The sequence below is a fragment of the Pseudophryne corroboree genome, chromosome 6, assembly GCF_028390025.1.
Source record: "Pseudophryne corroboree isolate aPseCor3 chromosome 6, aPseCor3.hap2, whole genome shotgun sequence".
Lineage (NCBI taxonomy): Eukaryota > Metazoa > Chordata > Amphibia > Anura > Myobatrachidae > Pseudophryne > Pseudophryne corroboree.
Window position 1 is genome coordinate 75,594,082 of NC_086449.1, and position 23,597 is coordinate 75,617,678.

General features: G+C 43.8%; 8 non-coding genes and 1 pseudogene across 8 annotated transcripts; all 9 read left to right on the top strand.

Annotated features, from left to right (window-relative positions):
• The first annotated feature begins 189 nt into the window (after nt 1–189).
• On the top strand, nt 190–330 carry LOC134938348 (U4 spliceosomal RNA). The gene has a single exon (XR_010180917.1). It is a non-coding gene; the product is annotated as a U4 spliceosomal RNA (small nuclear RNA).
• A 433-nt stretch (nt 331–763) lies between these two features.
• Nucleotides 764–904, top strand: LOC134938497 (U4 spliceosomal RNA). The gene has a single exon (XR_010181042.1). It is a non-coding gene; the product is annotated as a U4 spliceosomal RNA (small nuclear RNA).
• Nucleotides 905–1,337: 433 nt separating this feature from the next.
• On the top strand, nt 1,338–1,478 carry LOC134938351 (U4 spliceosomal RNA). Its single transcript, XR_010180918.1, has one exon. It is a non-coding gene; the product is annotated as a U4 spliceosomal RNA (small nuclear RNA).
• Nucleotides 1,479–1,911: 433 nt separating this feature from the next.
• LOC134938414 (U4 spliceosomal RNA) lies at nt 1,912–2,052 on the top strand. The gene has a single exon (XR_010180971.1). It is a non-coding gene; the product is annotated as a U4 spliceosomal RNA (small nuclear RNA).
• Nucleotides 2,053–2,485: 433 nt separating this feature from the next.
• Nucleotides 2,486–2,626, top strand: LOC134938352 (U4 spliceosomal RNA). Its single transcript, XR_010180919.1, has one exon. It is a non-coding gene; the product is annotated as a U4 spliceosomal RNA (small nuclear RNA).
• Nucleotides 2,627–3,059: 433 nt separating this feature from the next.
• Nucleotides 3,060–3,200, top strand: LOC134938415 (U4 spliceosomal RNA). The gene has a single exon (XR_010180972.1). It is a non-coding gene; the product is annotated as a U4 spliceosomal RNA (small nuclear RNA).
• A 433-nt stretch (nt 3,201–3,633) lies between these two features.
• Nucleotides 3,634–3,774, top strand: LOC134938595 (U4 spliceosomal RNA). The gene has a single exon (XR_010181123.1). It is a non-coding gene; the product is annotated as a U4 spliceosomal RNA (small nuclear RNA).
• Nucleotides 3,775–4,207: 433 nt separating this feature from the next.
• On the top strand, nt 4,208–4,348 carry LOC134938448 (U4 spliceosomal RNA). The gene has a single exon (XR_010181000.1). It is a non-coding gene; the product is annotated as a U4 spliceosomal RNA (small nuclear RNA).
• A 433-nt stretch (nt 4,349–4,781) lies between these two features.
• Nucleotides 4,782–4,905, top strand: LOC134938631 (U4 spliceosomal RNA; annotated as a pseudogene).
• Nucleotides 4,906–23,597: the final 18,692 nt, after the last annotated feature.

A 23,597-nucleotide genomic window follows, 5' to 3' on the forward strand; every position in this document is an offset into this window, starting at 1 on the left:
AAAAAGCACTTGGGAACAGAAAATACAATTTCCCTGAAGGCATCACCCAGGAATGTTTTGCCAGGACTTGGACTCATTAAAATATAAATTCCCACAATCCACTGCTCCTTGCCAGAGACTGGATTTGTCTAGCCATGGCTGTAATGAGTTCTATGTAGCACATGGTGATTGCTCCATCCTAGTCTTTTTAACTTTGCGCAGTGGCATTATCATAGCCAATGAGGTCCAACCGAGGCGTGATTATTGCTAGTTGAAAACTTTACCCAATACCCCGCCATGATGACTTGCAATATAGTCAGCATTGGCAATTTTTGTTAGTCTCCCAGGAGACTATTAGTTCTTGTAAATGAGAGAGTTATTAAATCCAGTCTAGTTTAATTCCTACTCCTGTATGTGAAGAGCCACAAAGACTTTGTGTCTTCCAGTTGCTGATTTTGAAGATTGACTTTGAGATTTTTCTCATTATCTTTGCTCTTTATGAAATATTCCAGCCTTTTTTAATGCATTCTCATGCAAATTGAAATTCACTTGGACAAAATTCCTTACAAATCTTGCTAACAGAGTGTGAGAGATGAAAAAGCACTTGGGAACAGAAAATACAATTTCCCTGAAGGCATCACCCAGGAATGTTTTGCCAGGTCTTGGACTCATTAAAATATAAATTCCCACAATCCACTGCTCCTTGCCAGAGACTGGATTTGTCTAGCCATGGCTGTAATGAGTTCTATGTAGCACATGGTGATTTCTCCATCCTAGTCTTTTTAACTTTGCGCAGTGGCATTATCATAGCCAATGAGGTCCAACTGAGGTGTGATTATTGCTAGTTGAAAACTTTACCCAATACCCCGCCATGATGACTTGCAATATAGTCAGCATTGGCAATTTTTGTTAGTCTCCCAGGAGACTATTAGTTCTTGTAAATGAGAGAGTTATTGAATCCAGTCTAGTTTAATTCCTACTCCTGTATGTGAAGAGCCACAAAGACTTTGTGTCTTCCAGTTGCTGATTTTGAAGATTGACTTTGAGATTTTTCTCATTATCTTAGCTCTTTATGAAATATTCCAGCCTTTTTTAATGCATTCTCATGCAAATTGGAATTCTCTTGGACAAAATTCCTTACAACTCTTGCTAACAGAGTGTGAGAGATGAAAAAGCACTTGGGAACAGAAAATACAATTTCCCTGAAGGCATCACCCAGGAATGTTTTGCCAGGACTTGGACTCATTAAAATATAAATTCCCACAATCCACTGCTCCTTGCCAGAGACTGGATTTGTCTAGCCATGGCTGTAATGAGTTCTATGTAGCACATGGTGATTGCTCCATCCTAGTCTTTTTAACTTTGCGCAGTGGCATTATCATAGCCAATGAGGTCCAACCGAGGCGTGATTATTGCTAGTTGAAAACTTTACCCAATACCCCGCCATGATGACTTGCAATATAGTCAGCATTGGCAATTTTTGTTAGTCTCCCAGGAGACTATTAGTTCTTGTAAATGAGAGAGTTATTAAATCCAGTCTAGTTTAATTCCTACTCCTGTATGTGAAGAGCCACAAAGACTTTGTGTCTTCCAGTTGCTGATTTTGAAGATTGACTTTGAGATTTTTCTCATTATCTTTGCTCTTTATGAAATATTCCAGCCTTTTTTAATGCATTCTCATGCAAATTGAAATTCACTTGGACAAAATTCCTTACAACTCTTGCTAACAGAGTGTGAGAGATGAAAAAGCACTTGGGAACAGAAAATACAATTTCCCTGAAGGCATCACCCAGGAATGTTTTGCCAGGTCTTGGACTCATTAAAATATAAATTCCCACAATCCACTGCTCCTTGCCAGAGACTGGATTTGTCTAGCCATGGCTGTAATGAGTTCTATGTAGCACATGGTGATTTCTCCATCCTAGTCTTTTTAACTTTGCGCAGTGGCATTATCATAGCCAATGAGGTCCAACTGAGGCGTGATTATTGCTAGTTGAAAACTTTACCCAATACCCCGCCATGATGACTTGCAATATAGTCAGCATTGGCAATTTTTGTTAGTCTCCCAGGAGACTATTAGTTCTTGTAAATGAGAGAGTTATTGAATCCAGTCTAGTTTAATTCCTACTCCTGTATGTGAAGAGCCACAAAGACTTTGTGTCTTCCAGTTGCTGATTTTGAAGATTGACTTTGAGATTTTTCTCATTATCTTTGCTCTTTATGAAATATTCCAGCCTTTTTTAATGCATTCTCATGCAAATTGGAATTCTCTTGGACAAAATTCCTTACAACTCTTGCTAACAGAGTGTGAGAGATGAAAAAGCACTTGGGAACAGAAAATACAATTTCCCTGAAGGCATCACCCAGGAATGTTTTGCCAGGACTTGGACTCATTAAAATATAAATTCCCACAATCCACTGCTCCTTGCCAGAGACTGGATTTGTCTAGCCATGGCTGTAATGAGTTCTATGTAGCACATGGTGATTGCTCCATCCTAGTCTTTTTAACTTTGCGCAGTGGCATTATCATAGCCAATGAGGTCCAACCGAGGCGTGATTATTGCTAGTTGAAAACTTTACCCAATACCCCGCCATGATGACTTGCAATATAGTCAGCATTGGCAATTTTTGTTAGTCTCCCAGGAGACTATTAGTTCTTGTAAATGAGAGAGTTATTAAATCCAGTCTAGTTTAATTCCTACTCCTGTATGTGAAGAGCCACAAAGACTTTGTGTCTTCCAGTTGCTGATTTTGAAGATTGACTTTGAGATTTTTCTCATTATCTTTGCTCTTTATGAAATATTCCAGCCTTTTTTAATGCATTCTCATGCAAATTGAAATTCACTTGGACAAAATTCCTTACAACTCTTGCTAACAGAGTGTGAGAGATGAAAAAGCACTTGGGAACAGAAAATACAATTTCCCTGAAGGCATCACCCAGGAATGTTTTGCCAGGTCTTGGACTCATTAAAATATAAATTCCCACAATCCACTGCTCCTTGCCAGAGACTGGATTTGTCTAGCCATGGCTGTAATGAGTTCTATGTAGCACATGGTGATTTCTCCATCCTAGTCTTTTTAACTTTGCGCAGTGGCATTATCATAGCCAATGAGGTCCAACTGAGGCGTGATTATTGCTAGTTGAAAACTTTACCCAATACCCCGCCATGATGACTTGCAATATAGTCAGCATTGGCAATTTTTGTTAGTCTCCCAGGAGACTATTAGTTCTTGTAAATGAGAGAGTTATTGAATCCAGTCTAGTTTAATTCCTACTCCTGTATGTGAAGAGCCACGAAGATTTTGTGTCTTCCAGTTGCTGATTTTGAAGATTGACTTTGAGATTTTTCTCATTATCTTTGCTCTTTATGAAATATTCCAGCCTTTTTTAATGCATTCTCATGCAAATTGGAATTCTCTTGGACAAAATTCCTTACAACTCTTGCTAACAGAGTGTGAGAGATGAAAAAGCACTTGGGAACAGAAAATACAATTTCCCTGAAGGCATCACCCAGGAATGTTTTGCCAGGTCTTGGACTCACTAAAATATAAATTCCCACAATCCACTGCTCCTTGCCAGAGACTGGATTTGTCTAGCCATGGCTGTAATGAGTTCTATGTAGCACATGGTGATTGCTCCATCCTAGTCTTTTTAACTTTGCGCAGTGGCATTATCAAAGCTAATGAGGTCCAACCGAGGCATGATTATTGCTAGTTGAAAACTTTACCCAATACCCCGCCATGATGACTTGCAATATAGTCAGCATTGGAAATTTTTGTTAGTCTCCCAGGAGACTATTAGTTCTTGTAAATGAGAGAGTTATTGAATCCAGTCTAGTTTAATTCCTACTCCTGTATGTGAAGAGCCACAAAGACTTTGTGTCTTCCAGTTGCTGATTTTGAAGATTGACTTTGAGATTTTTCTCATTATCTTTGCTCTTTATGAAATATTCCTGCCTTTTTTAATGCATTCTCATGCAAATTGGAATTCTTTTGGACAAAATTCCTTACAACTCTTGCTAACAGAGTGTGAGAGATGAAAAAGCACTTGGGAACAGAAAATAAAATTTCCCTGAAGGCATCACCCAGGAATGTTTTGCCAGGTCTTGGACTCATTAGCATATAAATTCCCACAATCCACTGCTACTTGCCAGAGACTGCATTTGTCTAGCCATGGCTGTAATGAGTTCTATGTAGCACATGGTGATTGCTCCATCCTAGTCTTTTTAACTTTGCGCAGTGGCATTATCAAAGCCAATGAGGTCCAACCGAGGCGTGATTATTGCTAGTTGAAAACTTTACCCAATACCCCGCCATGATGACTTGCAATATAGTCAGCATTGGCAATTTTTGTTAGTCTCCCAGGAGACTATTAGTTCTTGTAAATGAGAGAGTTATTGAATCCAGTCTAGTTTAATTCCTACTCCTGTATGTGAAGAGCCACAACGACTTTATGTCTTCCAGTTGCTGATTTTGAAGATTGACTTTGAGATTTTTCTCATTATCTTTGCTCTTTATGAAATATTCCAGCCTTTTTTAATGCATTCTCATGCAAATTGGAATTCTCTTGGACAAAATTCCTTACAACTCTTGCTAACAGAGAGTGAGAGACGAAAGAGCACTTGGGAACAGAAAATACAATTTCCCTGAAGGCATCACCCAGGAATGTTTTGCCAAGTCTTGGACTCATTAGCATATTAATTCCCACAATCCACTGCTCCTTGCCAGAGCCTGGATTTGTCTAGCCATGGCTGTAATGAGTTCTATGTAGCACATGGTGATTGCTCCATCCTAGTCTTTTTAACTTTGCGCAGTGGCATTATAATAGCCAATGAGGTCCAACTGAGGCGTGATTATTGCTAGTTGAAAACTTTACTCAATACCCTGCCATGATGACTTGTAATATAGTTATGCTGATCGCTCTATCCAGGTCTATCACAATCACCTTTACTTTTGTATTGTTCATTAAGATGGATTGTAGAAATTGCATGGTAGGGATGTACATTGGTACATCTACCATTGATGGATATTTTTGCTGGAAATGTCAATGGTTAGAAAGTATTCTTCAACCTACCATCGATGGTTCATGCTGTTGAGTAGCTGTGCATGTGCAGTAGAGGCTTTGCTGGAAAAAGTCAGTGCTGGGCAAACCTTCCTCTGGGCGGCGCCGCTTTCCTAGTGGACATTTGTAGTATATGCACTGCACTATTGTGGTGGATGCTGTACCTATGCTTGCGTATGTGCACCATGTGCGTTGGCAGCAGATTACTGTACTACAGCTGGGCAGGTATAGCTAGCAAGCAAACAATCCATACATACATTACATACCAGCTGGCTAAGCTCTGTTCAACATTACCCCGTCTTTTAGTTAGCAGCAAATACACATGGACATTGTATGTTCTTCTCGCTGCAGTGCCTGGTGGTTTCAGACAGTATGAGTTGCAAATTATTATGGGCATTGTAGATTTTAGTTGTTTTGTGCATTTTGCAGTAACCTCCTTCTTAGACTCTCCCACTGTATTTCATTTTGGGCACAGAAATTTAAGTCTGCGCCATTTAACTGGAGATAAAAACAAATGCAAGGGTTATGTCAGTAACTATGACAAAATGGCACCTCTGATGGAGACACATTGCTTCTCGTACTATTGCAGTGCAGACTCATCATCTTAGCAGCAACACCAATACCACCGGGACAGCAGCTGACAGAGGTGGGTCGGGAGGCTCAGAGGATAGACAGACTAGTCAATGTCAATTGTCAATAACGAGTCTCCAAGTCCCACCTAAATGCTGCCACTGAGACCACATATGCCCCAACCAGAGTCGGAACTGCTGGAGACATCGGAGTCGGCTGCCGCAGACCTCCTGTCCTGGAGTGGGCACTTCTTCATTGTCTCCGGGTCTTTGTGCTGCTGACCGTGACATGTGACATTGGGTGGCAGAACGGAGCTCCATCAGCATCAGCGGTGCTCCGCTCCATAACCCGGACTATTGGTTCTCTAGTGACTGGTCGCGGACGTTACGTGTAATGCGTCCGCGACCCTTACAGAGGAGCCTAGTGCCCATGTCTCAGTGCGTGCAGTGCAGTGGGGGGGGGCCTGCTTTTTGAAGATGGTGTTGCTGTTTAACATGGCAGTTACCTCCCGGCTCCTCGTATCCATGAGATGGCTTGCAGCTAGCTCCTCCTAGGCACTTACCAAGACTTTTTGACAGCTGGCCGGGTGAAGCACTCTCCTCCTGCTCCCCTATAGTCTCAGGTATGCAGCGCCCGCATCAAGCTGTACTGTGTGGTGCATGGGAGGGTGGGGGTGCGGGGTGCCGGCGGGCATCTTTAATAAATGATGGCAGCAGCTTGTGTTTATTTGCATGTGTTTTTAAGTGAGGTGTGTATGTGTATTTTTTGAATGAAAGAGGTGTGTGTGTGTTTTTAGTGAAAGATGTGTATATAATTTTTTTAAGTGAAAGATGTGTGTGTGGTTTTAATTTTTCTTACCAACAGTGGTGCTTAAAGAAATCAATTGGTGTGTGTATATACAGTATACATATATGTATATATAAGAGATGTGCAGCGGGCATTTTTCTGGTTTTGTGTTTTGGTTTTGGATTTGGTTCCGCGGTCGTAGTTTGGATTCGGACACGTTTTTGCAAAACCACCCTTTCAAATTTTTGTCGGATTCGGATGCGTTTTGGATTCCGATGTTTTTTTTTCCAAAAAACCCTCAAAAACAGCTTAAATCATAGAATTTGGGGGTAATTTTGATCCTATAGTATTATTAACCTCAATAACCATTATTTCCACTCATTTCCAGTTTATTCTGAATACCTTACACCTCAAAATATTATTGTTAGTCCTAAAATTTGCACCGAGGTCGCTGGATACTAAGCTAAGTGACCCAACTGGTCGGCACAAACTCCTGGCCCATCTAGGAGTGGCACTGCAGTGTCAGACAGGATGGCACTTAAAAAAATAGTCCCCAAACAGCTCATAATGCAAAGAAAAATGAAAGAAAAAAGAGGTGCAAGATGGAATTGTCCTTGGGCCCTCCAACCCACCCTTATGTTGTATAAACAGGACATGCACACTTTAACAAACCCATCATTTCAGCGACAGGGTCTGCCACATGACTGTGGCTAAAATGACTGGTTGGTTTGAGCCCCCACCAAAAAAGAAGCAATCAATCTCTCCTTGCACAAACTGGCTCTACAGAGGCAAGATGTCCAAATCATCCTCATGCCCTGATTCCTCACCCCTTTCACTGTGTACATCCTCCTCCTCACAGAGTATTAATTCGTCCCCACTGGAATCCACCCTGTGTACTTTCTGGAGGCAATTGCTGGTAAATGTCTCCACGGAGGAATTTATTATAATTCATTTTGATGAACATCATCTTCTCCACATTTTCTGGAAGTAACCTCCTACGCAGATCGCTGACAAGGTGACCGGCTGCACTAAACAATCTTTCGGAGTACACACTTTATTTTTATAGGTAAAATAAAGCAAAGTTTGTGCAAGGGCCTCCAAATTGCCTCTTTTTCCTGCCAGTATACGTACGGACAGTGGCGTAAGTTTGTCCCAGTTGCCCAGAGGCAAGATAAATGCCAGTGCCCCCCTCCCGCCCCAGAAGTATAATAAATATATATATATGAGAGAGAGAGAGATGGATAAATACATATAGATAGATAAACACACACACACAGTAACGCGCAGCCTGTGCCTCAAACACACACACAGTGACACCATCCTTGTGCCCCAACCAAACTCACACACAGCAACACCCAGCTTATGCCTTACACCCAACAACACCCAGCCTGTGCCACATACACACAGTAACACCCAGCCTATACCTCGGATTCTGGGTGTCTGTGATGGGCGCTGACAGAGAGCGGAGTCTGAGGAGGGACAGGCGGCAGCAGAACACACGGAGGAGACTTAGGACCCAGTAGCCACCCTCAGAGACCCCCATCCTCCTGCACAGCAGTGGCCACTGGCCAGGACCAGGAGACTGCAGTATTTGCTGGGGAAGGGGGCGGAGTTACACAGAAGAGTGAGTCAGCCTACACTGCTCAGGTATGCAGGCAGCTCTATCTCTCCATGGCTGCGGCTGCTTGCCGGGACTCCAGTCCCCCACTGATGGTGACGGTATCCCTGAGGAATGGTGCCCCCTCCAGGCCTGGAGCCCGGCGGCAGCTGACTCCATTGCCTCCCAGAGTTCTGCCTCTGCGTTGTCAGTAATCGTTGGCAGGTCCTTCAGTCCGGACCAGATGTCAGCACTTGCTCCTGACTGCCCTGCATCACCGCCAGCGGGTGGTTTTGGAAATGTTATCCTTTTCCTGGCAGCTCCAGTGGCGGTAGAAAATGAAGGAGGAGCTGTTGGCGGGTCACGTTCCACTTGACTTGACAATTGTCTCACCAGCAGGTCTTTGAACATCTGCAGACTTGTGTCTGCCGGAAAGAGAGATACAACGTAGGCTTTAAACCTAGGATCGAGCACGGTTGCCAAAATGTAATGCTCTGATTTCAACAGATTGACCACCCGTGAATCCTGGTTAAGCGAATGAAGGGCTCCATCCACAAGTCCCACATGCCTAGCGGAATCGCTCCATTTTAGCTCCTCCTTCAATCTCTCCAGTTGCTTCTGCAAAAGCCTGGTGAGGGGAATGACCTGACTTAGGCTGGCAGTGTCTGAACTGACTTCATGTGTGGCAAGTTCAAAGGGTTGGAGAACCTTGCACAACATGGAAATCATTCTCCACTACGCTTGAGTCAGGTGCATTCCCCCTCCTTTGCCTATATCGTAGGCAGATGTATAGGCTTGAATGGCCTTTTGCTGCTCCTCCATCCTCTGAAGCATATAGAGGGTTGAATTCCACCTCGTTACCACCTCTTGCTTCAGCTGATGGCAGGGCATGTTCATGAGTGTTTGCTGGCGCTCCAGTCTTCGGCACGCGGTGGCTGAATGGCGAAAGTGGCCCGCAATTCTTCGGGCCACTGACAGCATCTCCTGCATGCCCCTGTCATTTAAAAAAAAATTATGCACCACCAAATTAATTGTATGTGCAAAACATGGGACATGCTGGAATTTGCCTACATGTAATGCACGCACAATATTGGTGGCTTTGTCCGATATCACAAATCCCCAGGAGAGTCCAATTGGGGTAAGCCAATCTGCGATGATGTTCCTCAGTTTCCGTAAGAGGTTCTCAGCTGTGTGCCTCTTATGGAAAGCGGTGATACAAAGCGTAGCCTGCCTAGGAACGAGTTGGCGTTTGTGAGGCGCTGCTACTGGTGCCACCGCTGTTGTTGCTGCGGGAGGCAATACATCTACCCAGTGGGCTGTCACAGTCATATAGTCCTTAGTCTGCCCTGCTCCACCTGTCCATGGTTAAGTGGACAGTGGGTGCAACTGCATTTTTTAGGACACTGGTGACTCTTTTTCTGACGTCTGTGTGCATTCTCGGTATCGCCTGCCTAGAGAAGTGGAACCTAGATGGAATTTGGTACCAGGGACACACTACCTCAAGCAATTCTCTAAGTCCCTGTGAACTAACAGTGGATACCGGACGCACGTCTAACACCAACATAGTTGTCAAGGCCTGAGTTATCCGCTTTGCAACAGGATGACTGCTGTGATATTTCATCTTACTCACAAAGGACTGTTGGACAGTCAATTGCTTACTGGAAGTAGTACAAGTGGTCTTCCGGCTTCCCCTCTGGGATGACGATCGACTCCCAGCAGCAACAACAGCAGCGCCAGCAGCAGTAGGTGTTCCACTCAAGGATGCATCGGAGGAATCCCAGTTAGGAGAGGACTCATCAGACTTGCCAGTGACATGGCCTGCAGGACTATTGGCGTTCCTGTCTAAGGAGGAAATTGACATTGAGGGAGTTGGTGGTGTGGTTTGCAGGAGCTTGGGTACAAGAGGAAGAAGGGATGTAGTTGTCAGTGGACTGATTCCGCTGTCACCCAAAGTTTTCGAACTTGTCAATGACTTCTGATGAATGCGCTCCAGGTGACGTATAAGGGAGGATGTTCCTAGGTGGTTAACGTCCTTACCCCAACTTATTACAGCTTGACATACGCAACACATGGCTTGACACCTGTTTTCCGCATTTCTGTTTAAATAATTCCACACCAAAGACGTGATTTCTTTGGTATTTTGACCAGGCATGTCAATGGCCTTAATCACCCCACGGACAACAGGGGGTATATTTACTAAATTCGTAATTTACTGAATGAGGTTAAAGTTCAAACACGAATGACATCGAATGTGTGAAATTGCAACTCTTTGAATTTTTTACGACTCATTTACTATGCTGTCCTATTCTGCATTTTCGAGTTTTCCGATGTCGATGTCATTCGTATTTTCAGGCAGTGTTTTACGGGAGTGAATAGTAAAACACTGCCGACATTAACACAATGAATCTCGGCCGGATCTGTGAGATCCGTGCAGGGCTTCATTGAGCACCTTTAAAAAAAAATTAAAGTGTTAAAAATAAAAATAAAAAATGCGTGGGGTCCCCCCTCCTAAGCAAAACCAGCCTCGGGCTCTTTGAGCCGGTCCTGGTTGAAAAAATATGGGGGGAAAAATGACAGGGGTTCCCCCATATTTGATCAACCAGCACCGGGCTCTGCACCTGGTCCTGGTGCAAAAAATACAGGGTACAAAAAGCGTACGGGTCCCCCGTATTTTTTGTACCAACACCGGGCTCCACTAGTCAGAGAGATAATGCCACAGCTGGGGGACACTTTTATATAGGTCCCTGCGGCCCTGGCATTAAATCACTAACTAGTCACCCCTGGCCGGAGTACCCTGGAGGAGTGGGAACCCTTAAATCAAGGGATCCCCCCCTCCAGCCACCCAAGGGTGAAGCCCGAGGCTGTCCCCCCCATCCAAGGGCGGCGGATGGGGGGCTGATAGCCTTGTGAAAAAATAAGAATATTGTTTTTTGTAGCAGTACTAAAAGTCCCAGCAAGCCTCTCCTGCAAGCTGGTACTTGGAGAACCACAAGTACCAGCATGCGGTGGACAAATGGGCCCGCTAGTAGCTGTAGTACTACTACAAAAAAAATACCCCCAAAAAACAGGACACACACACCGTGACAGTAAAACTTTATTACATACATGCACACCTACATACACATATACTTACGTATGTTCACACGAGGCTCGGTCCACTTCTCCATGTAGACTCCACGGGGTACCTGTGAAAAAAATTATACTCACATAATCCAGTGTAGCAAGTGTCCTCTTTATAATCCACGTACTTGGCAAAAAAACAAACCGGAAACCCGAACCACGCACTGAAAGGGGTCCCATGTTTACACATGGGAACCCTTTCCCCGACTGCCAGGACGCCCCCTGACTCCTGTCAAAGAGGGTCCCTTCTGTCAATCAGGGAGCGCCACGTCGTGGCACTCTCCTGATTGGCTCTGCGCTCCTGTACTGTCAGTGAGGCTGCGCACTGAAGATACAATGTAGCACATAGGCGCTCCATTGTATCCAATGGTGGGAACTTTGCGGTCAGCGGTTGACCGCGAGCAACCTCAACTACTGACCGCAAAGTTCCCACCATTGGATACAATGGAGCGCCTATGCGCTACATTGTATCTTCAGTGCGGGCCCGTTTGTCCACTGCATGCTGGTACTTGTGGTTCTCCAAGTACCAGCTTGCGTGGGAGGCTTGCTGGGACTTTTAGTACTGCTACAAAAAACAATATTCTTATTTTTTCACAAGGCTATCAGCCCCCCATCCGCCACCCTTGGATGGGGGGGACAGCCTCGGGCTTCACCCCTGCCTGGCCCTTGGGTGGCTGGAGGGGGGACCCCTTGATTTAAGGGGTACCCACTCCTCCAGGGTACCCCGGCCAGGGGTGACTAGTTAGTGATTTAATGCCAGGGCCGCAGGGACCTATATAAAAGTGTCCCCCGGCTGTGGCATTATCTCTCTGACTAGTGGAGCCCGGTGCTGGTACAAAAAATACGGGGGACCCCTACGCTTTTTGTCCCCTGTATTTTTTGCACCAGGACCAGGTGCAGACCCAGGTGCTGGTTGATCAAATATGGTTGAACCTCTGTCATTTTTTTTCCCCATATTTTTTCAACCAGGACCGGCTCAAAGAGCCCGAGGCTGGTTTTGCTTAGGAGGGGAGACCCCACGCATGTTTTATTCTTAAATTTAACCCTTTCATACCCCTTCCCACTGATAAACATGCACGGATCTCACGGATCCGTGCATGCCTATCAGAACACGGTAAAAAAAGCAGGTCTATTTTAAAACTGCTTTTTTTTTTACGATTTGTATTTTTTCATGGCAGTGTTTGGCTATTGCCGGCAGTGTTTGTGAAATAGAATTTTTAGTAAATTATCGAGTTGTATCAAATAACAGCCGTATTTGACCGATGGTGTATTCATTTGTATTTTTTTTCTTTGACTTAAAAAAAATATGACTGCCCTCATCACTGCCGAGATTTGAGTTTAGTAAATTCCCGAGATGACACTTTGATGAAAAAACACCAAATCGGTCAAAATCGGGAGCTTAGTAAATATACCCCCAGGGCCAATATTTACAAAAAAATTGAGTTTGTCCGATTTGTGTTTTTTTTTCTAAGTCCCAATCCGGGAATTCACTAAGCACCAATCTCGGCAGTGTTTGGACTATTCGTAATGGTTTGAATGACAATGTTCACAAATACGAATGAATAGACCATCGGTCAAACGCGGCGGTTATTACATAGAATACGGGAATTCACTATTCATTCGTATTTGGGTGTTAGTCTCTGAGTGCTCAAATGCGGTCGTATTTTTTTGCGATTCGTTAAAAAAAGCGGCAAAAAAATAGACCTTTTTTTATATGTAATATCAATACTGCGCTATGAATATGTGTAGCAGCTCCATAAAAACTGTGACCATTTAAAATATTAAAAAGGAGCGCTTGTATAAACTAAATGCACATACCTGTAAAAAAGAAATTGGTTTAGTATAGTAATGTTACAGCTCTTTTTTGAAAAAGTGCAGGAGGTGAGAATTGATTAATTTTTAAAGGTTAAATTAAATAACTTTCCTTGTTTTTCCCTACCTTACATGCCGGGTTTAGATGGTTGTGTAGCTGGGCAGCCTGTACGGCTATGGTGAGCCCAATTAGCGGCTTCGGCTAGCGGCTCCTATGCTCTGACCGCTCCGGCTGGTGATGAAAGCTGTACAGCCTATACGGCTGTGGGGAGCGCAATTAGCTGCTGCGGCTGGCGGCTCCCGTTCTCTGATGGCTCCGGCTTACGATGAAAGCTGTACAGCCTGTACGGCTGTGGGGAGCGCAATTAGCCGCTAGCCCAGGAGTCTCAGTGGCATGCCGTCAGGGTAGATTTCTATGAGCTGGCTGGCATGCCCAATGTGCTTGGAGCCATAGATTGCACACACATTCAGCTGAGACCACCTAGGGGCAGGCATCACATATATACAAACCGCCATTTCGAACACTCCACAAATGTGCAGGTGGTTTGTGATGCAAATCTCAAAATAATGAGTGTTGTTGCTGGTTACCCTGGGAGCTGCCATGACTCCTTCATCCTCAGTCAGTCATCCCTCTTTGATAAGTTTGAGGACGGACAAATGCCAGATGGATGGCTGCTGGGTATGTAATTTGATATGTGTAGGCCTGCGTATACTTTGTCCAAATACAGGTGCAGATGTATTAACCTTTAGAAGGCATAAGGAAGTGAGAAACCAGTGATCTGTGCAAGGTGAGAAAGGCACCAGGCAATCAGCTCCAATATGTAAATTTATAAAAAACATAAGGACCGGAAATACAAAAATAAAAAAACTAAAAACTAAAAACATTGACCAAAACACATATGCACTATGGCAACATCAACACAGGAAAACATGTACAGGACACTGACATAGGCCACAAGTTAAAGACAAAAAAAGAAAAAAATAAACACACACGTCTTCATTTTGTATTGAAAGGAAAAATATTACAGATGCAATATATAAATTGCTCTGTGATGTGGCACTCCAAAGACACATTACCACTATATGAGCCAAAACAAAATGTAGCAATTTTTCACAAAAATTACACTGCAGTGTGGTGTCACGGTACAAATACAAGCAAAAAAAAAATATTGTTAATTTGATTAAATAATTAACATTATCTAATAATGACACTACACATGTAAGTGGATTCCAAACCACTTTCCAGTACTCCAGCCTCTAACATGACAACCACTGTTTATAAAACATTGCACATGGATCACTTAAATATAAAACATAGTCACAATTTTAATTGAAAAATTGGCCAAAAGGAAAACATTATTGCAGGACAATTCAGAGACGCACCAAGTCCAAACTACACATGCAAAATATCTGTCAGAAAAACACATGACATACAATAAAGTAAGATGTTACATTGGCTATTGTATAAAACATTAACCAAAACAATGTATTTGCTGACACACACTTGAAGATGGGAGTAATATGCAAAGTCACATGACACACATTTAAAAAAAAATAAAAACCCATAGAATGTAAATGCAAATACACATGCTCACCATTCTTCCTGGGCCTATCTGAATCCCGGACATGGGTTGCAGAGACAACTTCTGGAGGGATTACACTCCGCATGGGCTCCTCATACTCCAGATATCTTGCAATATAGGGCTGCCCACCACCGGTTTTTCGAGCCGACTTGGCCTCCTTGGCCATTTTGGACTTGACACATCGCTTTATGTCATAGTACCGTTTGCGGCACGTGTCCTCCGTCCGCTTGACCACCCCCTCACTATTGACAGCAGCAACAACTTTCGCCCACAACACCGTCTTCCTCCGTGTTGGCACCTTGGCGGACTCAGGGCCAAATAGCTGCCTCTGATACTTCATCAGCTCACGCACCAATACCACATTTTCAGCAAAACTAAACTTTACATTCTGCCCAGTCTTAGTAGTGGTGCGTGGCTGCAGAGCACTCTGACTGTCACTATCACTTGAGGCTGCTGCAGCAACCTCACCCACCTCCTCCACCTCACTAACCTCACTAACACTCACCTCCTCCACCTGACCGACCTCCTCCCCCTCACTCACACCCTCCACCTCACCCACCTCTGAGTCACACATAATTGTGTGTCTAAACAGTTAACACAGAAAAAAAACACAAACAACACACTCCTCCACTACCACTACACAACTCACACACACACACACACACACACACACACCCACACACACACACACACACACACACACACACACACACACTGACAAGGGACTATAAAGAAAAATAACTTGGACTAAAAATGAGACAAAACCACAAAATACAAGACAACAAGAATGACAAGATGACTTTCAAACACAATACCACACTCAGAAATCGCTACCAACACTCCTCACCAAACCACAAATTCACCTACCTCCACAGCACAACCTCCCTCCTCCTCACCACTAACTAAACCCACGAGGTGCGGACGGTTTGGGGCGTATTTATATGGTTGCGCACAGACACTCCTGCCATCTGAAACACAACCAATCACGAACGGGGATGAAAATTGAAACTGAAAGTGAAAATGCGGCCGCGGAAAAAAAAAACCCTGCCGCGTTTAACTTCGAAAAAAAACCAGCAAATACAACAAAAACACGTACGCAAACGACAATGACGGGCGTAAATGTGCCAAAAAAAAACGACTGGCATCGACATCGGAAAACACGACAACCATAAAGTCGACTGCTTCGTAACTTTGCGTATATGGATTCAAAAAGTTGCATGAAAATGCACCCGATACAAAACGAGTTTAAACACTACACAAACCGACTCAAACACGAATATTAGTAAATATTGGCCCAGGTGTCTACCCGGGTGCCTGACTTAAACAAAGCACCTCACCATCAGAATCCTCCTCGTCAATTTCCTCCTCAGCGCCAGCAACACCCATATCCTCATCCTGGTGTACTTCAACGGTGACCAGTGCCGTAACTAGACATTTTAGCGCTGTGTGCAAGAAACAGCCTCGCCCCCCCCCCCCTATGCAAAACAGGGGCAGTGCGCGGCGTAGGCGCGCAAAAAATATGTAGGGGCGCGGCTTCATGGGGAAGGGGTGTGGCCACAAAATAATACCAATTCATATTACTGTGCACAGTAGTCTCTATTATTCAAATTACGCCACACAGTAGCACCACTACACCAGGTAGAGCCCCTTTTACATATTATAGCAGACAGATTCACCTTTTAACACATTACAGCAGACAGCGTCCCCTTTTTACACAGTACGGCAGACAGCGTCCCCCTTTTTACACATTACGGCAGACAGCATCCCCTTATTACACATTATGGCAGATCGCGTCCCCTTATTACACATTACGGCAGACAGCGTCCACCTTTTTACACATTACGGCAGACAGCGTCCCCTGTTTTACACATTACGGCAGACAGCGTCCCCTGTTTTACACATTACGGCAGACAGCGTCCCCTGTTTTACACATTACGGCAGACAGTTTCCCCATATTACACATTATGGCAGACAGTCTCTACACACACACATCCCCCACCCCCCCTCGTGACAACTTTACCTCAAGGAGAGCTGTAGCAGAGACGGATGCAGACAGACCAAACAGCAAAGTCGGGGGGCGTGGCATAATCGCAGACCCGTGGCCACGCCCCCTTTCGGCACAGACAGGCGGCCTGGTAGACAAGGAGGCACAGGACCGGACATACAAATCACATCTAGTGTCCTGCTCCGCCGCTGCAGCTACAGTGCTTCTGCAGACGAGCACTGAGCAGCGGGAACCCACAGGTGTTTCCGGCGGTTCTGCGCCCTCAGTGCACATGCGCTGTGTGCCAGCCACCGCCGGCACATACCTAGTTACGGCACTGACGGTGACATCTTCAATTTGAATATCAGGAACTGGACTGTGGGTGCTCCTTCCAGCACTTGCAGGGGGCGTGCAAATGGTGGAAGGAGCCACGTCTTCCCGTCCAGTGTTGGGAAGGTCAGGCATCGCACCCGCCGACACATTTGGACTCTCCTTGGGGATTTGTGATTTAGAACGCACAATTCTTTGCTGTGCTTTTGCCAGCTTAACTCTTCATTTTTCTAGCGGGAGGATGAGTGTTTCCATCATCATGTGAAGCTGAACCACTAGTCATGAGGAACATAGGAGAGGGCCTCAGCCGTTCCTTGCCACTCCGTGTCGTAAATGGCATATTGGCAAGTTTACGCTTCTCCTCAGACGCTTTTAATTTTGATTTTTGGGTCATTTTTTTACTGATCTTTTGTGTTTTGGATTTTACATGCTCTGTACTATGACATTGGGCATCGGCCTTGGCAGACGACGTTGATGGCATTTCATCGTCTCGGCCATGACTAGTGGCAGCAGCTTCAGCACGAGGTGGAAGTGGATCTTGATCTTTCCGTGTCTTAAATTGCATATTTCGTACAAGAATGTCTTGCGGCGCTAGTAATACATTTTAAATGTTATGTTTATTCTAAAACAAACCTTAATAGTTAATAGGAATACAGATGTTAATCAGCTGCTGAATGTTAACTGTGCTAGTGAAAGCACAAAATCAGTGGTACCCCTTTAAAAAAGGGGGATTACCAGCTAGACAATATAAGAAAAGAACACTCTGCGCTATTTAGAAACCTTCCAGACTCCAAATAAAGTGAATTCACATGTATACATAAAAACACCTTTTTATTCCGGATTAGATTAATCACATAAATCTCTAATTAGTAGATAGAACCACATAAAATTCTTAATCTAATAAAAAAGCTATCATATGCATATATACATTTAACAACTCTAATTAATTCTTATTTTCAAAAGCCGGCTTTCTATAAGCACCTAAAATAAAATATGGATCAGCTCTCATGCGTAGATAATTACCACAATATGTGCAATAGGGGATATACTTATTAACTGATGTGCAAATCAGTATTCTCAGATTGTCCACTAACCGCTTGTAGAGAGACAGAATAATCAGATGTAGTGATCACCGCTTGTTGTTACAAAGTCTCAAAACGGCTCCTTGTGTTATTACACTGAACACTCGTTGTTACAAAGTCTCAAGCAATTCCTTTTGCATAGATAATGGTAACAGTTCCTGATTGCCTAATCAGGCTGGCTAAATGGTAAAAACTCTCACCCTCCGTCTTACACGTAGACGGATCCAGCTGGAGATACACTGCACTGCCGGTCAGGTGCGGCTAGGGAGCTCCGGACGTCTCCAGCCCCCAACGTATGAAATGCCGCTGCAGTCCTAAGTGAAGCCGTTGATGTAATTTCGCTGGCGTTCGGCGTGGTGCAGTGATTCTTAGGTGATAACCGCAATGAATTATATTGTCATCAGATGTCCCTTCTTTCCTCTGACGCGTTTCGCTCGTCACTGGAGCTTCATCATAGGACTCTATGAGGAAGCTCCAGTGACGAGCGAAATGCGTCAGAGGAAAGAAGGGACATCTGATGACAATATCATTCATTGCAGTTATCACCTAAGAATCACTGCACCACGCCGAACGCCAGCGAAATTACATCAGCGGCTTCACTTAGGACTGCAGCGGCATTTCATACGTTGGGGGCCAGAGACGTCCGGAGCTCCCTAGCCGCACCTGACCGGCAGTGCAGTGTATCTCCAGCTGGATCCGTCTATGTGTAAGACGGAGGGTGAGAGTTTTTACCATTTAGCCAGCCTGATTAGGCAATCAGGAACTGTTACCATTATCTATGCAAAAGGAATTGCTTGAGACTTTGTAACAACGAGTGTTCAGTGTAATAACACAAGGAGCCGTTTTGAGACTTTGTAACAACAAGCGGTGATCACTACATCTGATTATTCTGTCTCTCTACAAGCGATTAGTGGACAATCTGAGAATACTGATTTGCACATCAATTAATAAGTATATCCCCTATTGCACATATTGTGGTTATTATCTACGCATGAGAGCTGATCCATATTTTATTTTAGGTGCTTATAGAAAGCCGGCTTTTGAAAATAAGAATTAATTAGAGTTGTTAAATGTATATATGCATATGATAGCTTTTTTATTAGATTAAGAATTTTATGTGGTTCTATCTACTAATTAGAGATTTATGTGATTAATCTAATCCGGAATAAAAAGGTGTTTTTATGTATACATGTGAATTCACTTTATTTGGAGTCTGGAAGGTTTCTAAATAGCGCAGAGTGTTCTTTTCTTAAATTGCATATTGGCAAGTTTACGCTTCTCCTTAGATGATTTTAATTTAGATTTTTGGGTCATTTTACTGTACTTTTGCTTTATGGATTTTACATGCTCTCTACTATGACATTGGGCATTGGCCTTGGCAGACGACGTTGATGGCATTTCATCGTCTCTGCCATGACTGGTGGCAGCAGCTTCAGCACTAGGTGGAAGTGGATCTTGATCTTTCCCTATTTTACCCTCCACATTTTTGTTCTCCATTTTTTAATGTGTGGAATTATATGCCAGTAATATATCTGGAATTAGACGGCGGTAATGTCTGGAATTAGATACCACTAGATAGATACCAGATACCACTGTGACTGGAATGATGATGACCTATGCACAGTGACAGGACACTACCACAGCACCCTACAGCAGCAAGATGCAGCACAAGACACTGGACTAGTATATTAGTAATGTACTGTAGTATTACTGAGCACCAAAATGCAGCACAAGACAATGAGCAGTAATACTGAGCACTGATGATGATAATACTGAGAACTGACACTGAGCAGCAAGATGCAGCACAAGACACTGGACTATTAGTAATGTACTGTAGTATACTGAGCACCACAATGCAGCACAAGACAATGAGCAGTGATACTGAGCACTGATGAGGATACTAGAACTGACACTGAGCAGCAAGATGCAGCACTGGACTATTAGTAATGTACTGTAGTATACTGAGCACCACAATGCAGCACAAGACAATGAGCAGTGATACTGAGGATTGATGAGGATACTAGAACTGACACTGAGCAGCAAGATGCAGGACTGGACTATTAGTAATGTGCTGTAGTATACTGAGCACCACAATGCAGCACAAGACAATGAGCAGTGGTACTGAGCACTGATGAGGATACTAGAACTGACACTGAGCAGCAAGATGCAGCACTGGACTATTAGTAATGTACTGTAGTATACTGAGCACCACAATGCACTAGACAATGAGCAGTGATACTGAGCACTGATGAGGATACTACTGAGAACTGACACTGAGCAGGAGAGTCACACTACTAGTATTACTGAACAGCAATAAGTAAGCACTGATATTGAGATTTCCACTGAGAGAACGTAGCCACGTCCTCTCCACTCTCTCTACAATGTACGAGTGAAAATGGTGGCGCGTGACTCTTTATATGGAATCCCAATCTCACGAGAATCCGACAGCGGGATGATGATGTTTTCCCTCGTTCGGGTTTTCCAAGTCAGGCAGGAACAACCGAGCCTGCCTCGGACCCGTGTAAACCACGTGGAGTTCGGGGGGGTTTGGTTCTCGGAGAACCAAACTCGCTCATCTCTAATATATATATATATATATATATATACACACAAACAGAGTTTGTATGTCGTAATGATCTCAAAGAATTCTTTTTTTCAGCAAAATGCATGGCATCCTCTTGACTTGCACTCCATCCTATGTGATTTACTTAATATTATGACCATGCGGACTGGGGTATGTGGGTAAAACCACTAGAACAGTATGAGAATGTATGCCCCTACATAGGTTCACAATTAACTAAGCATTGTCATGAAAGAAATCTGAACAACCGGTGGCCAGACGAAAACAAATCATTCTTTGAGATCATTACGACATATTGTGATTGATCATATTCCAGAATCGATCCAAGGTGGAGATAGAGGAACCAAACTCCTCCAGCTAGAAGCAAAATTGATTTTTAGACTGGATACAACAAGTCCAAGGGGTCTGAATGAGAACATTTTCTGGAATGTATTTAGATGTACTTTTTGTAACCATTTTACTTTACATTAGTTGGAAACACGGCAATATGAAGGTGTGACCTAGCTAGGGGTGGAGCACATCCTAGTCAGACTATAGAGTCAGTCTCTATGACTACATATGTGGGCATAGAATATTTATTATAATAATAATAATAATAATAATAATAATAATTTTATTTATATAGCGCTCTTTCTCCAACAGGACTCAAGGCGCTTTACAGACATCAAAAACAATGCACATGATACAGAGGATTTGAGTAATACAACAATTGACAAGCAACAGACATAAAAGAAAACCTTAAGCCCACAGAAAGCATAACGCAGGATTGGTGCAGGCATTTTGGGTAATAACTTCCAAGGGTTGTGTATTCCACCCTCACAAGGTACCAGGTGCAGCAGCCATATTAGGCGCTCGGCGTAGGATTACCCAGGGTGGGATAGTCCACCCCTAGAAGTGATGACACAAAATGTGGGTGATTTCTGAGTCCTACAGTTCAGAGTAGGGTTCCATCAAAACCATCAGGCCTATGTATTTTTCATCCCATCCACAAGTGTACCATATGGGGCAGCCATGTTGGGCGCACTTTGGAGGTTACACTGTGGGAGGTGAGCCATACAAGGGCCAAGGTCAAATGTGGGAAAACTGATGCTTATGTTGTAGTATGATGTACCCTGCATGTAGGGCACAATGGAAAGGTGTGCAATCAGTGGAGGTAAACATTACAGGAAAAACACATGGTGGAGTGGAAGCGAGCAATGGAGGGGAAAAAACAAAAAAACAAAAAACAGGTAACCAGTGGCAGAGTAGGATTGGGCTAACATTTTGATTAGATCTTAGTACGGGTGGGTAAGATAATGTGGGGGGCATACTCAATACTTAGAAGCAATAGGGATGTCCCTGCTGAACCTGGTCCTGTGCCCCACAGTTCCTTGCTCATCTTGGGGATTATTAAGCCCACCATTTTGATAAATGTAACATCAGCATCTATAATATTAATTTAGATAAGTTGCAGTAGTCGGCTATGCAAATGCTGTGACTTTTGATGGCTATTGATCTATATATTTATTTGGGACCGTATTATGCTAGGTTACACAAAATATGCAACGTGTTCCATATATATGTTGCTGACATGTTGTCATGACTTGTCCAATTCATTTACATATATTTTTTTCTCATACATTTTTCTCATATCTTTTGTTTTTTCCATCATCTTTACTTGTCTTTTTATTTTAACTATCCCTTTTGGCATACCGCCCACTTTTTGGTATAGTGGTTCTTTTGACAATAAAGCACTTTCATATTCTCTGGCAGCCGCAGCCCACGCTACCCCAAGCACCGGCTGCTTCCATGGCAACTTGACGCAAGGAAGGCGTGACGTCACACGCAGCGGACCCGGAAGTTGCGGGAGCGCGGCGTGGACGGTGATGCCAGAGGCGTTCTTCCCTCACATACTGGTGAACTTCTACCCTTACTTAAGGTAAGACATCTCACTGTTTGTTTGTTGTTCACCTTGAAAAAGGGGCTATGGGCCCCGAAACGTTGGTCTATGCATTTTCTTCTACTAAATGCCTGAATGCAACACTTTTTGCTAAACACAAGACCCGGAGTGCCGCTGTTTCTTTTCTCTATGCACCTTACCTGGCGGAAGGCACCTGGGCAGCTTAACCAGATTTACAGGGAGTGCCGGACTACTCCACATCCTATATATAATATATATATATACATACATATAGAAAAATTCGGGATGGCACTCCAGGTCTAAGCAACATGTGGCATAATAATAAACATAACAAAAGGTGTATAGTCATTGTTTCAGAGCATATTGTAGCTCCTTTATGCTCCGAAACGTTGACTATGGAGTGACATCCCAAGTTTTTCTGTCTGCATGGAAGGGCACCTGGGCAGGGTGAGGCTACTGTGAGATTATATATATATAGCAGAAGTAGTGCGGGTGGCACTCATGCAGACTCAGCAGCGTAAGTAAGATAAATCACTTTAATGAAGCCGACATGTTTCGGGGAACAAGCCCCGTCCTCAGGGCCAGACAAGCCAAATAGAACAAACAGACAACATTTTATAGAGAACAGACAGAGACATTAGTGCAGATCATACTCACCTGCTTCGCGGCGCGACCACCCGCCAGTCCGTCCAGCCACACTTCCGCGTCGCCTTCCCCTGACGCCACGGCGCGCCGCGTCGCAGGTGGGTAACCATAGCGACTAATCACAATTCACTACGCGTCGCAGACAGGTAACCATAGCGACTGATCACAATTCACTACGGAAAAACACAGTGACATATAGTAAACAAAAAGAAAGGTGATAAGACACTTATACTGTGAATTAAAAACACTCAGTACACCTAAAATATGTGAAAAGCGAAGCCTAATGGACAAGTTACATTTAAATTATTCTTAAGTAATATTTCAATAGCGTCTAGGTAATATATATAAACCTGAAACAGAATAAGTACTGGGACTATACAATAATGGCTACTACCAATGAAAACACACAATGAAGAACCTAAACATTGCATCAAAGGAAACACTGCAATCCCAGGTTCTCGTTGAGCCCCCTGGGTGACAGTGTTCCCAATTTAAAAATCCATCTAGATTCCTTCTGTAATAATACCCTATCCCTATTACCCCCCCTAAGTGTACTGGGGACATGG